Source organism: Sinocyclocheilus rhinocerous, unplaced genomic scaffold (genome assembly GCF_001515625.1).
Source record: "Sinocyclocheilus rhinocerous isolate Xijiao unplaced genomic scaffold, SAMN03320098_v1.1 scaffold47, whole genome shotgun sequence".
Classification (NCBI taxonomy): Eukaryota; Metazoa; Chordata; class Actinopteri; order Cypriniformes; family Cyprinidae; genus Sinocyclocheilus; species Sinocyclocheilus rhinocerous.
The window spans coordinates 257,414-274,563 of NW_015633578.1; the positions used below are offsets into that span (position 1 = coordinate 257,414).

Consider the following 17,150-nt stretch of genomic DNA (forward strand, 5'->3'; position numbering starts at 1 on the left):
CGACTGAAAAACTGTCTGGAAATGGTGGAAACAGCGTATCGATCGGCTCTTGTGTTGACTAGCAGACGATCACTCTTGCATCTTCAGAAAGCTGCAGTCTTCACTCTGAACTCAGGAGGGAGCGGTTCATTTGTCAGTCCTTTTCATTAGCTTTTCTCTTTCTTTCTCCTCTTTGCTGAAGGTTCAGCCGAGGCAGCCGAAGAAAACGCCACTAAAAACAGCCGAAGAATGAAGCAGAAAGAATATTAAAAACAGCAGAGAGGTAAAAACCTTCATGGGATCAAACACTATCTGACCCTGTTTACTATCTGTTATTGTTAAACAAATTTAAATAAATTTAAAAAACAGTTTTGATTCAAGGTCTAGGGTTTTATATATATATATATATATAATTTGTGAAAAATAATTGTAATTTGTGTGTGTGTGATTTAATATTCAACTTTATTTTAATAAATTAGCAAGCACAAAAATATATTGTTTAATATTAATATATTAAAATTAATTGTTAAATGTTTAATTACAATTTTATTTGTATTTATATATGTAATAGAACTTTTATTTATTATTTATTATAATTATTTGTACATTGTACAGTGTACATTCTAATATATGTAAATGTTAAAATATATAATTGTTATACATTTAATATAAATGATACGTTTGTGTTTATATGTGTGTGTAATTTAATATATTTCATTTAATTAAAAAATATTTAAAATATTTTTGATTTAATTCAATAAATATAACATTGTATTGAAATATTATATTTTTAATTAAGTTTGTGTGTGTGTGTGTATATATATATATATATATATGTGTGTGTGTGTGTGTGTGTAATTTTTATATTAATAATATTTATACATTTATTAATATTTATTTGAAATTTTATAATTAATTTATTTTAAAAGTACTGATTCTGTCAATTTTTTTTTTTTTTAAGCATTGTTTAGGCTGTCATCTATGCTTATTGGCATCAGGACAGACTTAGTGTGTGCATTCGTATGCTATTATATGATATAATTTACATTTATTCACTCTTTGAGGCCATTTTGTTCAGAAAGGCAGCTTTTGCCATATATGACACACATTAAAGGTGCAGTGCATAATTTCTGTTTTATTTCTGAGTTGTTTCAGCTCTTCAGTGATCTGTTTTGATCTGGTCCTCGAGTGTGTTCTTGTTGTTTGCTCTCATTGACTGGAGTTTATCCTTGAGTGGAGAGCAGAGCGGGCCGACGCTTGTGAGGTGAGATACTGTAGTGAACATGCTCCACGAAGAGCTGGTTTCTGCTTCATTACGCAGCACTGTCTCCCTCGCGCCGGGAAACAGCGTTTATCTGTACGTGTGGATCTGTGCGGACGCCACAGATCGTTGAACACGAGAAACACGTCCGTTTGGGTTTGTGCAGCGTTTTAGTCTCTGTAAATTGCAATTAAATAAAGCTATTAATCTTTATGACGCTCTCGCATTAGAACCCTTCTCTCTGTCGCTTCGGCCTCGTCCTGCAACTTTAAACAACACTGCCGTAAATTAGCTTCATTCAGTTAGCAAAGCTCTGATTATTGATGATAGTATTTAAAGAAGCGTAAGCGAGCATCTGGAAGTGATGGATTTTTATTTGTTTTATTCAATCTAAAATATGATATAGTTTTTTAGATTTTTATTTTTAGAAATATAAAATGACCCAACTGTGATTATCGAAATAAAAGTTGTGAACTTTTTATTAACAAAACAAAAATTTGTAATAAAAAAAGCTGTGCATTCGGACATTTATTCACCTCAGCTTCAGCAGTATTATTATTATTATTAATAATAATAATTATTATTATTATTATTAAAAATATGTGTTAATTTAGTGAATACTATATAAAACCTTCCTAGATTATTTTTTCTTTTGTTTTATTTTTTATTATGTACATAATACATCTACATATTTTTGCTTCTTGTATTAATAATGATAACAACAACAACAACATCAACAAATAAAATATACAAATATTACATTGTCCTCCAACTTTAAACAACACAGCAATAAATTGGCATGAAATAAACGTAAATTTAATTATTGTATAAAAACATGTGTTACTTAAAATGAAATCAGCTTTTTTTTTTTTATATATATATAAAATATAAGAAATTTATTTTATTTCAGCTAGTGGCCAAGGCTAGATATTTTTCATTTTCATTTATTTGCTGCACTAAACTAACTAAAAATAAAAATAAACACTATATAGACATATGAAAATTTCAATAAAAAATTAAATGAAACACATAAAATATAAAAAATAAAAACAAACTCAAAATATTAATAAAAACTATAAAGACATATTTTGAAAAAAATAAAAAAATAATAAAAAACAACAACAACAAAAAGAAAATACTATAATAAATGTAATGGATTAAAATAGTATCTCAAATAACTAATTATAACTAATACTAAAATAACAGCTGATATTTCATGGTGTTTGGGAATCAAAACTGCATGTTATCTCACATCTTCAGCTAATGGCTTTCAGACAGAGCGCCTGTCGTGTTCATGAAGAGGATCGTTTTATATTCGTTTAATGTTTAGAATCAGCCTTCCATGCCGTTATTGTTACGTACGCCTTTGTGTTTGTGTGTTTGCTTGTGTTCAAGGCCTTAATCATATCTTATCAATCAAGTATCATGCTTTCATGATGAAAACCAAATGATGTATGTGATGTTGTGTGATCTAGAGAAAATCCACGCTCTCCGCTGGATCTCTGGTTCTGTGTGCTGTTATCTGTGAGTGTGTTTGCAGTGAAGGCCGGTGAGGTTGGGTTCTTGTTCATATCCGGACTGAAGCGTGTCGCGGCTCTGAATGCTGCAGATCTGCTGTGCCAGACTGAGTTAGAGTCGCTCGAGGGCACAGTGCATTGTGGGCAAATCCTGTCCTGTCCCGGCCGGGTCTGTGCAGGCGTGGGAGCCGCCGACACTCGGGCCTGTTTGCTTTAACCCGCCATTGTGTAAACCGACAGGACTTTAGTCATAAACACACGACACAAGCTGCAATCAAGAATGGACAGAACGTTTGTGTCTAGGGCTCTGTGATATATGTACAATATCAGAGTATGATTGAGATCGTTTGCTCGAAATATAAAAGTATCCAACATTGTAATTATTGCAATGAACTTGAAATTGCTTGCCCTTTAAAAAAAAAAAAAACATATGAATTTGTTTGTATATTATTATAAATATTTGTTCATTTAGTAAGTACTGTGAAAAACATGCCTTGATTATTTTGTTCTTTTTTACATTTTTGTTATTTTGCTGCTTGTATTAATAGTAGTAGTAGTTGTTGCTTTGTTATAAACATTGTATATAAATTGTAATTCTAATTTTACATATGAATATATTTTATATAATAATAATACTTATTATTATTATAACATTTTTTATTTTAGATTTACATTTATGCATTTGGCAAACACTTTTATACAAAGCAACTTAAATTGCATTTATTTTATTTCCTTTTTCTAACAACATTTCTCCTTGTAATAAACATTTCAAATCTGTTTTGCCACAGTAGCTGTTTGATTGAAAGTAATGTACACATACTGTATATATTAAACATTAGCTGTATCGTCTAGCCTTCTGTGTATCTAAGAGAGAGACAGTTAGTAGCTGCCTCTCTTTATAAGCTGAGTGTTTGTATGAGACAAATCTTGTGATGTAGAGTGTGTGTGTGTGTGTGAGTGTGTGTGAGTGTGTGTGTGAGAGTGTGTGTGTGAGTGTGTGTGTGTGTGTGTGTGAGAGTGAGAGTGAGTGTGTGTGTGTGAGTGTGTGTGAGTGTGTGTGTGAGAGTGTGTGTGTGAGTGTGTGTGTGTGTGTGTGTGAGAGTGAGAGTGAGTGTGTGTGTGTGAGTGTGTGTGAGTGTGTGTGTGAGAGTGTGTGTGTGAGTGTGTGTGTGTGTGTGTGTGAGAGTGAGAGTGAGTGTGTGTGTGTGAGTGTGTGTGAGTGTGTGTGTGAGAGTGTGTGTGTGAGTGTGTGTGTGTGTGTGTGTGAGAGTGAGAGTGAGTGTGTGTGTGTGAGTGTGTGTGAGTGTGTGTGTGAGAGTGTGTGTGTGAGTGTGTGTGTGTGTGTGTGTGAGAGTGAGAGTGAGTGTGTGTGTGTGAGTGTGTGTGAGTGTGTGTGTGAGAGTGTGTGTGTGAGTGTGTGTGTGTGTGTGTGTGAGAGTGAGAGTGAGTGTGTGTGTGTGAGTGTGTGTGAGTGTGTGTGTGAGAGTGTGTGTGTGAGTGTGTGTGTGTGTGTGTGTGAGAGTGAGAGTGAGTGTGTGTGTGTGAGTGTGTGTGAGTGTGTGTGTGAGAGTGTGTGTGTGAGTGTGTGTGTGTGTGTGTGTGAGAGTGAGAGTGAGTGTGTGTGTGTGAGTGTGTGTGAGTGTGTGTGTGAGAGTGTGTGTGTGAGTGTGTGTGTGTGTGTGTGTGAGAGTGAGAGTGAGTGTGTGTGTGTGAGTGTGTGTGAGTGTGTGTGTGAGAGTGTGTGTGTGAGTGTGTGTGTGTGTGTGTGTGAGAGTGAGAGTGAGTGTGTGTGTGTGAGTGTGTGTGAGTGTGTGTGTGAGAGTGTGTGTGTGAGTGTGTGTGTGTGTGTGTGTGAGAGTGAGAGTGAGTGTGTGTGTGTGAGTGTGTGTGAGTGTGTGTGTGAGAGTGTGTGTGTGAGTGTGTGTGTGTGTGTGTGTGAGAGTGAGAGTGAGTGTGTGTGTGTGAGTGTGTGTGAGTGTGTGTGTGAGAGTGTGTGTGTGAGTGTGTGTGTGTGTGTGTGTGAGAGTGAGAGTGAGTGTGTGTGTGTGAGTGTGTGTGAGTGTGTGTGTGAGAGTGTGTGTGTGAGTGTGTGTGTGTGTGTGTGTGAGAGTGAGAGTGAGTGTGTGTGTGTGAGTGTGTGTGAGTGTGTGTGTGAGAGTGTGTGTGTGAGTGTGTGTGTGTGTGTGTGTGAGAGTGAGAGTGAGTGTGTGTGTGTGAGTGTGTGTGAGTGTGTGTGTGAGAGTGTGTGTGTGAGTGTGTGTGTGTGTGTGTGTGAGAGTGAGAGTGAGTGTGTGTGTGTGAGTGTGTGTGAGTGTGTGTGTGAGAGTGTGTGTGTGAGTGTGTGTGTGTGTGTGTGTGAGAGTGAGAGTGAGTGTGTGTGTGTGAGTGTGTGTGAGTGTGTGTGTGAGAGTGTGTGTGTGAGTGTGTGTGTGTGTGTGTGTGAGAGTGAGAGTGAGTGTGTGTGTGTGAGTGTGTGTGAGTGTGTGTGTGAGAGTGTGTGTGTGAGTGTGTGTGTGTGTGTGTGTGAGAGTGAGAGTGAGTGTGTGTGTGTGAGTGTGTGTGAGTGTGTGTGTGAGTGAGTGTGTGTGTGTGTGAGTGTGTGTGTGGGTGAGTGTGAGTGTGTGTGTGTCAGGCTGGAGCAGATATGTGCTGATGAGTTCCTCACGGTGGCAGGCGGTGTGTTTGCGCTGCAGTGCTGTGGTGTAGCGGCCCTCTGACCTGCTGGGTAAACAACCAGAGAGTCTCTGACTCCAAATAAGGCCAACACATCCACAGCACAGAGCAGTGGCAACCTGCCATCCTCCACACACGCACACACACACACACACTCACACGTCTCCTGAGTTCCCCTTTCTTTCCGTTATTGTCTTTCTGAAGCCCGCCTGCTCTCTTCGCGTGGTTTATGAAATGAAAATCCTGTCATCATTTATTCACCCTCATGTCACTCCAAACCCAACGAATTCTTTCTTCTGTAAAACACAAAATTAGATATTTAGCAGAATGTTCATGCTGCTCATTTCCAACAAATGCATATAGTGACCATGGCAGTCACATTTCAGACCATAAAAATGCACCATAAAAGAGTTTGAAATGTAGTCCATATGACTTGTGCACTCTATTTAAAGTCATATAATAGATTTGTATGTTCGTTATTGGCATTTGTATACATTCAAATCTTGCACAGGAACATATTACACTAACAGTGACATCATTGATGGTTGATTACACTAAGGTCAGGGTTACAAATGTCTACTAATACTAAAACTATTAAATATTTTTGTTAGTTAAAATAAAGCTGAAATAAAATATAAATTATGACTATTAGATGGAAAATGTATTAACTTATTTCAATTAATTGCCAAAGCAACTAATAACATATACAGAGGCTCATAAAATGACAAAAAAAATTAAATTATAAAAATAAAAGCTTCAAAGTATGAATAAAATATGAATAAAAAACAATACAAAATAACACTGTATTACACTAATTTAAATATGTAAATGACGTTTGAGAACTGATATATTCTAATCATAACGAATCATAGTTTAATAATAATTCATTTTTAATATTTTAATAATAAATTATTTGGTTTGTCTCTAAGCTTTTGTATAATTTTTAAAAACTTGGAATATGCAAGATCTGTATAGACTAATTTGATACTTACGTACAGTCACTCTATGGTTGTTTTTGTATGGAAAAGAGGAAAAATCTGCTCTAAATCTCCTTTTGTGTTCCTTGGAAGATAGAAACCCGCCTGGCTTTGAAACGACTTGAGGGTGAGTATGTTTTTAGGTAAACTATTTCCAAACCCATTCTCCTCCTCTACCTGACTTTCCTTTTCTTTCAGTCTCTTTGGCACCATCTGAAACGCACTGCCTCGGTGCTTCTGCACCTCATAATACGCATGTTGTTTGGTTTTCGCTTTTAGTTCTGTTAAATGCTATTGCCTTTTTAGTCCTTTAAGAGTCTGCTGTTATCCTGCAGAGAAACAGACCACAGGCATCCTTGAGTGTCTTATTTCACATTTTAGACACATCCCCTTGTTTCACTGACCGTTGACTACAAAAAGCACAGTACATCTCTAGCCGTTTTAGCATTTGAACCTGCTCTCCCTCTGCTCCTGTGAGGGAGGAATGACCTACCTTTGCATCTTTTGAAAAACAGTCATATTCTCCTTCGTTCAAAAGCGACAAGACGGTCACGTTTAATATTTATGATAGCGAGCACGAATGACCTCTCCTTTCACTGTGAATGTATAGACCCCTTTGTGTGTGTGTGTGTGTCTGTGTATGTGTGTGTGTGAGGACTGTCTGTAATGAATTCATAATGTCTGCAGTGGGTCTTTGTAGATTCCTAGCAAGCAGCAGATAAGACAGCGCAGTTGCACTCTAATAGCTGTCAGTCTGCTTTCCTTCCTGACTATGGATCAGTTCACTTTCAGTAGACAAATATACACATACTGTATACACACACACACACACACACACACAAGATGGGCTGTGTATTCAGAAGTATGTTCTCCGCACAGTGGGTCTAAAGATAAAAGATGCTGCATTTTCTGTCGATGGAAAGACTGCATTTCTGTAGCATGTTGAAAGGAGGTCCCCCAAGGCTCTGTAAAAGGCCCCCTACAATTGATGGGATTTCCCCCCAAAACTTGACAAGCGGCAGCCCCCATCGTTTTTCTCTGCCATCAAACATGCCCAAAGTTTTGAAAGCACCTCAGACAGGCAAGTTTTTTTTTTTTTTAGAAGGAAGCTTTAAAGTTGCCTCAGAAAAACAGCCATTAAATACAGTGCAATCTTCTGTGCCCTGAAGCTATTCATGGAAGCTATTAAAAATTATTGTGACACTAAACAGTGCTTTGTGAGTTAATGATGTTTGTTTATTAGCTCCACATATGCTAAACTGAATTAAACTTTGTGTATTGCTTTGCTTGGTTGCTGAAACCTGTTATTCAAGTGCTTATCTTTTGAAAAACATCATTTTGTGGGTATAATGAAGCTATATTTAGCAGATCCTCAGTTCTAATGCACCAAGTTTTGACCTAATTATGTGTCTAACTACATTTTGGATCTAAAAGAACAGTCAGTCGTACGATAACGGCATAAAAATATGAATTGTCTGCTTTATCAAGTTCTACACTGGTCCACACACTAAAATAGCAGAGGAAAACACTTCCAGTATAAAATGCTCATTATGGTCTTATGGATTGGCCATGTGGAGTGGTAAGTGATCTTTATCATTTCCCCCAGCATCCTCAAATGATTCTTCAGCCCAGCTGAAATTTACCACGCTAAGCTCTCAGCCACCAGGAGGACGTGGGATGTGCTATAGTGTTTGATTTATAAGCCTGATTAAACTAGGCATGTGTGAGTAAGAAACATGAGGCAAATCAAAACAAAATCACAGCAACGCTTTACGTGGCTTTCCCGCTGATTGGGACTTGGCTCTTTATGATGGTAAAGATCACAATGGCCCTTAAATAAAGAGAAAAATGCGTGTAAACAATACTCCAGGGCGTCTCTATAAAGGATGAGTTATTGCACTAAGCCTTTGTTCATTGTTTTGCTGTAATAGGAGCAGCCCTTTAACTTACGGTGTGTCAACACAGTATGTATTGTGATACTTATTTTATTCGTTCATCATTTATTTTCATGAATAAAACAGATGCTGTCTCTGATAAACACCCAGTGATGCATTTTTTTTCCAGTACTTTTGAAATTCATAAGAATTTGAATACTCCTTACATAATACCCTTTGGTTTTTTCGAATGCAAATTACTGTTGGACCCTTCCCAGTTTTCCTTAAATCATAAAATGTTTCTCATTTTAGGCACATCTCTTCCTTACAGACTAAAGTAAATAGTTTTTTTAATTGTTATCATGTGCAATGTAAAAATAGTAAGTCTGATTTTTGAAATAATCATTAAAAATAAAAAAAATAAAATAAATATGCAGGGATAATGTAAAGTCAGTCTGCCATTATCTCAAAATAAATAGCTGGCACACAGCAGAATCAATAAACAAGGACAAAAAAAATAATGCTCTAAGATTATATAATATTGTAATTATATAATATTAATATTATTTTTATTATATTAATCGTCATTATTAATATAATAAAACATAATTGTATTATTTTATACATGTAATTTTAGATTCTACTAAGAAAAACGTTCAAATAAAGTTCAAATAAAAAAATAATCCAGCAGTCTTCTTATTTTGGAGGTGGGATGGTTTTAGTGAGGGTTTCAAATGACAGAATCTCATCTGTGCGCGTTTATTCACTACGGAGAGGTGACGTGAGCACGCAGAGGCCTCCCTCCGCCTGCTGCGCTGTTTTTGGGGAGCGGGAGAAAAGGGGGGGCTAAAGAAACCCCCACCAAACTGCCCCTACCCCCAGTCTAAGTCCGGGACCTGAAAGAAAAGAATCCGATCCAGCTCTGGGACGCGGTGGAACGACTATCCACCGACATTTAAAGCTCGTTTTATAACGCGTTTCTGGAGTTTCGTGCGCTCTTGGAGAGTTTACGCACGGACGCCGTCGACATGGCACGGATAACTGTTTTGTCCGGTTGAAAACTTCGCGTATCCAAGGTGTTATTTGGATTTTTCCCCCTCCTGTTTTATATGGATGCAGCATAGGACGCTTTTAAGGGGAATTATATGGTCGTACCGCTTCTGCATCGATCCGAAATAAAGTTACTTGGACGCGCGTGGAACTATTGTAAGTAAATTAGTTTTTTCAAATTGTCATTTTAAAACGTAAAATCATTCGTGCATTCTTTCAGCAACTTTTTTAGACAATGTCTAATCTTTAGATAAAATTATTTAGAGATTTTCTTGATGTCGCTGTAATCGCATTGTGTATATCGAAATGTTTTTGTGTGTTATGTGCAGTTTTTGCAACATAAATTGTAGTAATTGAGTCTTAGCGGTTTTGATGGCTTGTTAGGCTGTTGTTTTCCTCATGTAACGTTCTGCTTGGGGTCTTTGGGACACTTTCAATAGTTTAAAAACTTCATGACTTTTTCAGGTCTTATGAGTGATTATAAACAAATTTGGTAACATTTTTCAATAGAGGACGTTTTAAATGTTGCATTTATTTAGTTTGATTGGATCTCTAAGACCCAAAGTATAAAAATGATGAAATGCATTGAATTGTCACATTGTGGATGTTCACTTTTGCCATTATGGATTTATTTTATTGTAATTTTTCTTGAAGTGTCAACATGACCCTAATCAGAAGCAACCATACTACATTTGGGAAGTTGTCACATTTTTCTGAAAAGTGCGTGCTTGCTTTGTGATGCAGGTTAATGCTTCATTAATATCTGTGAATTTGGCTTTTGGTTGAGTTGTGGGAATGCGTTGTGAACAAAAAAGGTTTATTTAGTAAAATGGATGCTAATATTTTTCAAGGTCTCTGAGAATTTGAACGCAAAGACAGTAAAATCAAACCCAGATAATGAGGAAAATTGGAAAGTAACTTTCTGGAGGTTTAAAGTAATGGATTCATTGACATTTGCTGCAAATGCGGAGTTTATAGAGTAGAAAATAATATATTACACATTTGCATTTTGGTTTTGAATAGAAAGCATGAAAAGTCATTATTGTAGAGAATATTGATTCTATTCACCGAGTGTCTTTCTTGCAAAGCTATTATATTGAGGATTTTGTCTATTTTCCTGGCAGATAAATGCTTGTCTATAAGTTATGCTTTCTTTCAGCTAAGTTGTGCCATGGCCTGCTGAATATAGCAGTTTAAAGTTTACTGTCATTTGAAACATTACATACGTTCATATATTAAAGGTTTTAGTGAGACTGAAGCATAAAAGCATAGTGCAGGTATTGTCTTGATTCGTTTAGTCACAGACAATGCAGGGGTCATTAATCAGTTTAATGTGACTTCAGGGGCCCCGTATCAAAATGAGTCTGGACTGAAGTACTCTGGTTCTTCTTTTGAGAAAAGTTTGGCTTAACGGTTCACTTTGATCTCCAAGAAATTTAGATTTAGACTTTGTTGACGTCTCATCCAATAAGTCTGATAGTAAAGATCTACTCTAGGAGTTACTCGAGAAGGACAGCCATCATTGATCCTTTCATGAAATACGTACAAGCTTTTTGAGCATTAATGGCAAAAACGTGTTTGTTTTCACAGTCTTTGTTCTGTGATGCAAACTCACAAGTGTGCTTTAGTTTCTAAATGCCACTATAATTGGACAATTTATCATAGCTGATCACTGTCAGATCTTGAGAGATGTTAAGACAAATGCGTAGGAATGCAGCCAAACAGAAGCCGTTAGCCGTGACTGTGGTCTATAGACCTGTAGTTTCGCTCATTTTTCTTTTGCGGCTAAACAATAACAAACAAGAAATCAATGAAGTCTGGTTGTGTCAGAATGAAGGAATTTTTCAGCAGATGTAAAAACTTCGTTTGCCGAACTAACTTTGATTTCCCGTGTGCACTCTGTGTCACCTCTGGACGAAAAGTTAATTGAATTGAGCTGAGGATATGAGTTCTGGTGAAATGTCTTTTGTAAGGTGTCTTCCCTAAGGTTTTGAAATTCATTTCTGCGAAGCTATTCCTTCTGGTGTCGTTTTTTGTGTTTTCCTACACTTATCGCTGTAACCTTTTTCCCCATTTTAAACAGGGATCAAAGGACAATGCCTCAGAGAGATTCTGGACATGCTATGCCAAAATAAATATTCTTCCGACTTCAGAGAGAAGAGAAGGGCAGCGCTCTTGCATTTGCGTGCATTACAGATTTAGCCTTCTGTTTATGTGAGCTAGAGTAGCTAATGATCACTCTAAATATAAAGTGTGCCATGCTTTAATGAGCAGGCAATTTTCTATTTCAATAAGGCAAGAGGCAGAAAGTCTTTTGAATATTAATTTCCTGCAAGAAATGTCCAACAGTCATACAGTCAGTCATACAGATTGGCTGCAGAGTGCGACAAAAGAAGGAACACTTAAACTCAGCATGTATACCCTAATAAAACCAGGATGCTTCTATCTCATCCAATCATAATGCATATTCAACCTATGTGTCCATTTAAGGTGTCCAACTAGCCTATGTCCCCTAGATGCATTTCTGAGTAATGCAAATTATTTTCTTAGAAGCTAGGTATAAAATAGCATTTCTTGTCTCATGTTTGTCTTGCACACACACACACACACACACACACATTAAATACTTTTCCTGTTATCTCTCAGCTCATCAAAAACTCAAGCATATTGATGATGAAGCATTCTATAGTAGAGTAAAGAAAAAAAATTTCAGATAATAATACAATTTCCTCCACAAGCAGTATCTTTCTTGAATTTAGTTTTCTTTTAGCATTAGAGATCATATATCACTTCCTACTGTACACAAAGAGTCATTTTATTGAATAGTGTTGCGCACAGCCTTGTATTCAATGGCGCCGTGGATAGATTTAATGCAGGAAATGCTAATGGAGTGGCAGAAATATCAAAACAACAATTATGCAAAAAGCTCCCTCTCACGATGGTTATTGTAACCCGTGTGTGCCAATGTGATCGTAGTCATAGATAAATTTAGGTGAGTTTGTGTAGAAGCGAGAGCAGTGCAATTATCAGCTTGGGTTTTGAATGGCAGATGCAGTGGTGGCGGTAATGGCAGCTGCGCTGGAGCTCCTCACATTATCAGCAGAAAAGGGAGGGGAAGAGAGATGTTCACCAGTGCCTAAGCTCTGCCAGCTAATTGTGTTTATTCCCCTTAATTTGTCCCGAGTGCTAAATCGGTGCTCTTCAGCTCATAGTGGGTGCAATTTGTCTGGTGGTTATAAAAGAATGAGTGCAGTGTCTTTGAAACGAGCTCTTTTGGTCTTAATGCGACTGTCTCATGCATCCACATGCACGTCCAAGCAGAAGGAGCCAAGGCCTCTCTGTTCAGCCACGGTTGCCGCCTTACTCTACAACCCAGGGGACAACCGGTCAGTCTGGCGGAATTATCCAGCACTTGTTCAGACGAGTTCCTGAGTAAATCGCAACATTGTCCATGACAAGCCTTGTTGAAGATGAGGAATAGCCTCTGCTGGTAAATTATATTAACTCTCTGGCCTATGTTGCCCATTCTGTCCAACAGGTTAACGGCAAATCCAAGATAAGACGCCAAGCAACCCACTCCTGCTGACGGGATTGATCCATCTCGCTGAAAGTTTAATTTCATCTCACGCTTGGCTGGTTGCCTACGTGACGCTGCAGGACTGATCATCCGGTCTCTGGGCTCTCAGTACTGCGGCGGTGCTGATAAAGCCAAAAGCTACTACCTTCTCCCCACTCACCCTAGCAAGGCCTAAGCTTAAAGCCCTCACCGCAAGACTGGATTTCAAACCAATGATATGCTCCGCTTGTTCTAATGCCACTGTGATAATGTGTTCATTACGGTAGAAGGGTGTTACATCCGTGTTATACCCGCCATCCAACCTCCACCCCTCTCTCTAGCCTCGATATGTTTGGTCATTTTATTGGGGGCACTTGTTGTTTACCCCCCACCATGGTGATTTTTCTGCTTTCTGCTCTTTAAGTATGATGACCAGCTGGCACTCCGGGTTGATGGGCGTCCCGCCCAGCTTTAGACAATGCAGATCTGTCATAAACACGCCTCACCTTGGCTTCAGTCTGAGTTATGACCCCTCCGAGGGTTGTGGAGACCCGTCCCCACCCTGTTCTCCATGGCTGGAGGTCAAGATGCCATCTGTGATTGGTCTACTTATTCTCCACTTTGGCTCGGTAGTTTACAGACCCCAATGAACCAGATTAAAGGGTTGGATCTTTGTTTGATAGACTTGGAGTGTTTATGACCTTTCTCTGGGGCAACTCCAATTGGACTCCAAAATACCTTCAAGTCATTAAGTGGAACCAAATCAATAAAGACAGTGAATCCAAGGTAGATTCCTCTTGAATATCTTAAATATCCCATTTTCCAAATGTCCTGGTACTAGCTTAGTGATGTGTGCTGGTTTAAGATGGTTATCAGGGGTCTTGCTTGGTGAAGCGTAGGAATTTGTTGGGGCATAGACAGGATGCTGGTTCGGTAGGCCTACGGCAGGTTTTGTTTGGGACCAAGTAGAGTTGAAGGGGTTTATAGTGACCCTATAGAAATCTCAGGGCCCAGTTAAGGGGGCAGTTTTCAGGATGAGGGGCTTTTTCATGTGCTAAAAGCTGCTAATCCGCTGCCCTTTGTATGGGAGCAGAAAGCTCGGGGCAATATGGGAAAGCCTTGGCTTTTTCAGAGCCCGGCCTTTTGTTGTCATTTCGCCCAAATCAGGGACATCTGTTAGGATCGGGGGTAGATTCCCAGCTGACGGAGGGGAACGGGGTTGGAGGAGGAGGAGGAGGAAAGGACAAGATACATTGGTGGGGGTGGGAATGTTTGAGGGCTGATGAATGTGTGTAATTGTTTGTAATGCAAGCATGAAAACACGGGCCTCTGGGAGCTGAAGCCGTATTTGTATGCGTGTGGACAGAGGGGCCTTGTAGTTATGAAACAGTCAGTCAAGGGTAGATGGGGTTAAACACAAGTAAATACCTGCCTGTCAATGCAAGCCATGCTCCCTTAATTAGGAATGACATAATGGTTTGACAGCAGAGAAACGGAGAGAGCTATAGCCTCTAACTAGCACAAATGTCAACATGTGATTAAGCTCTGTTGGAAACTCATTACATTCCTGAAACGCGGCTCTGTTTTTCAATAAAAATCACATCTCTTTTTGTTCTAGTCAGTGCTGAATTAGCATGAGTGATCTCACTCAAGTACCGTTTTTCTATTTGCATTTGTGCATTACGAGCGCATCAAATTCAAAGACTTCCAATGGGTCTCACGAAAATGCATCCAAGTTGAATTTCACACCAAAAATATTCTGCATAAAGAGAATGAAGTTTAATGATTTAAATGCCACATTTCCATCTAAATTCCTGTTACTATATTTCTTTTTTAAGAAAAAGTATTTATTTTGAGAGTCAAGTCACCTTTATTTACATAGCGCTTTTAACAATACAGATTGTGTCAAAGCGAGTGATTATTATTGCTTCAATATTGCAGTAAATATTGGTTTTTATTTTTATGTATTTACCATGAAGTATAATGTTACCTTGGCAACTAGATGAAATAAAATGTAAAAAAAATTTTCTATTAAATATTTGATTTGATTTTAGTTAGTGTTTATTAGTAATGAATGATTTATTTATTTTAATGCTTTTAGTTTCAGTTAATATTAAAAACCCTGATGAGAATTTAGGCAAACGTGCTTAATTGCCATAAAAATAAATAAATAAATATTTTAAGTAAAAAAATATCCATACAATTTATAATGTTCTTGGACAGGTTTTATGAGATTCACAATAATTTTTTTAAAATTACTATATTTATCCTTCTCAAAGTGAAAGTCTATGATTATTAACCGTTCCAACTAAATGATTTTAGATTTTGCTTAAAGCACAGAAAGCTAAAGGTGGAAAAACAGTATGTTCACTCCTGCGTGGCATTTTCAGTTTGAGCCTCTGTAATTATAGCTGTATTGTGTTCTTTGAGTGAACGAGGATGCGTTCAACACGACTGAGCCGGGGATGCTATGGATTCAGCGTCAACGGGGCGTAAAAGAGCGAGTGCGAGGGAGTTCACTCGCTCTGTCTCTTCAAGCGAGAGAGAGAAAGATGATTTGTTACGCGCACAACATCCCCTAACCCTGCCCTCCTGCGATATGACATCCTGACGTGTAAATACAAGGCCTGCAGGACGCCGACTGATAATATCATTAACTCTGATTTAATTGCAGCATTGAGACGCCACCTGAAGATGTTTATTGTATTCGTGAGCATTCGTGCTAGCTTTCTTGTGTACCTTCACATTTGTAATCACCAAAAGCCTCCTGCCATTGAAAACGTAATTGGAAAGTCAGATAAATTGAGATAAACAAATCAATATGCACAAGTAATCCATTTTAAAAGACCAACCGCCTTTGGGGGAAAATACCGACAACCTGCCAATGAGTCTGATATTGCGAGTCCAGGGCCTGTTTCATAAAACAAGTTTAGCAAATAAGCCAGGTTTATTTATAAAGAACCTTGGAAAGATGCCATGGATGTTAAAGGTATTCATGGAACCATTAGTGCCAAAAATGCAAAAATATATATAAATATTTAAAATAAAAATATTATATTTGTTATTAATTAATCTTTATAATTCTTACGATTTTTCAAATTAAAATTGTATTGTATTTAATCTTAGCTAAATTCAACATGTTTTTTATAAAAAAATAAATAAGATTGTATTTTTTTTTTTTTACTTTTTTGTCAAATAATTTTTAGTTTCCTATTTAAATGATTTAAATTTCATATTTATTTATTTTTATTTGTTTTATTATATATTACATGGTTAATTGTTCCTATCTTTAATAAATCATTTAATCAGTTTTCACTTTAATTTATGATTTTTTTTTTCTTAAATATATTAGTGTATTTACAATATTTATTGTATTGTTTTTTTTCTGTTAAGTGGCTAATTGTTTGTTCTTAAATAAATAATAAATAAATACCTTGGTCTGTACCATGTGTACATTAAGATTAATTTTTAAATTATTTTTAATTTATTATTTTTATTATTTAAATTAATTATTTATTATTTAATTAAATTTTATTTTATTTTATTATTAATTTAATATTTTAAGTTTGTAAAGATAAGTTTGTTCTTATCTTTAATAAATAACTAAATAATTTGGTGTAGAAACAGTTGTCATTTAGAAAGAAGCTTCAAAATTAATTACAAAGAAGCAGTAAGTAACACATTCAATTAAACCTCTTTTGTGTTTTTTTTTAAGTAAAAAGACTGAAATGTTTTTTTCTTGTAAAATGAACTCCAATAATCTTTGGTTTACTTCGAAAATAGTTTTTGACATTATATTATCATGTTTAGCATGTGTATGTATGCTTCCATTCCACTTGCCAATACGTCACGTTACACAAGTTGCTAATTAGCATTGGTAATGTCATTTTTGTGTGTCTCTCATCTGCCTCTTTACCTTGAGCATGAAATGTGTACGTTGCACAAACTCTATTAGCATCTGCAGCTTTCATACACGAACTAGGCCTATATGCTGTAAATCACTGCGCTCTTGTTCTCAAAATAGTTGGCAGAGAGACGTGCTAGTAATTCGTAGCAGAGGCCAGTCTTGTTTGAGTTTAGCGCGGCGGGTTTTGAAAGTGATGGATGGCCGTCGCGCCCTTTGTTTATCTCCCCAGATATCTGTATCCTAAAATGCATGAAAGATCTGAGAAATCAAACTAAATGTATTCAGCTGAGAGCCAAAGGTCAAGCTAACATGTTTGTGTGTGTGTGTGTGTGTGTGTGTGTGTGTTTGTGTGTTTG

At 37.1% G+C, this 17,150-nt stretch overlaps 1 protein-coding gene across 1 annotated transcript in view; it reads left to right on the forward strand.

The window, feature by feature from the left end:
- The first annotated feature begins 9,066 nt into the window (after nucleotides 1-9,066).
- LOC107744650 (receptor-type tyrosine-protein phosphatase S-like) overlaps nucleotides 9,067-17,150 on the forward strand; it is a 66,235-nt gene continuing 58,151 nt past the window's right edge. The window contains exon 1 of the mRNA XM_016558455.1: nucleotides 9,067-9,487. The gene's annotated coding sequence lies outside the window, so the exon portion shown is untranslated. The remainder of the gene's footprint in view (nucleotides 9,488-17,150) is intronic.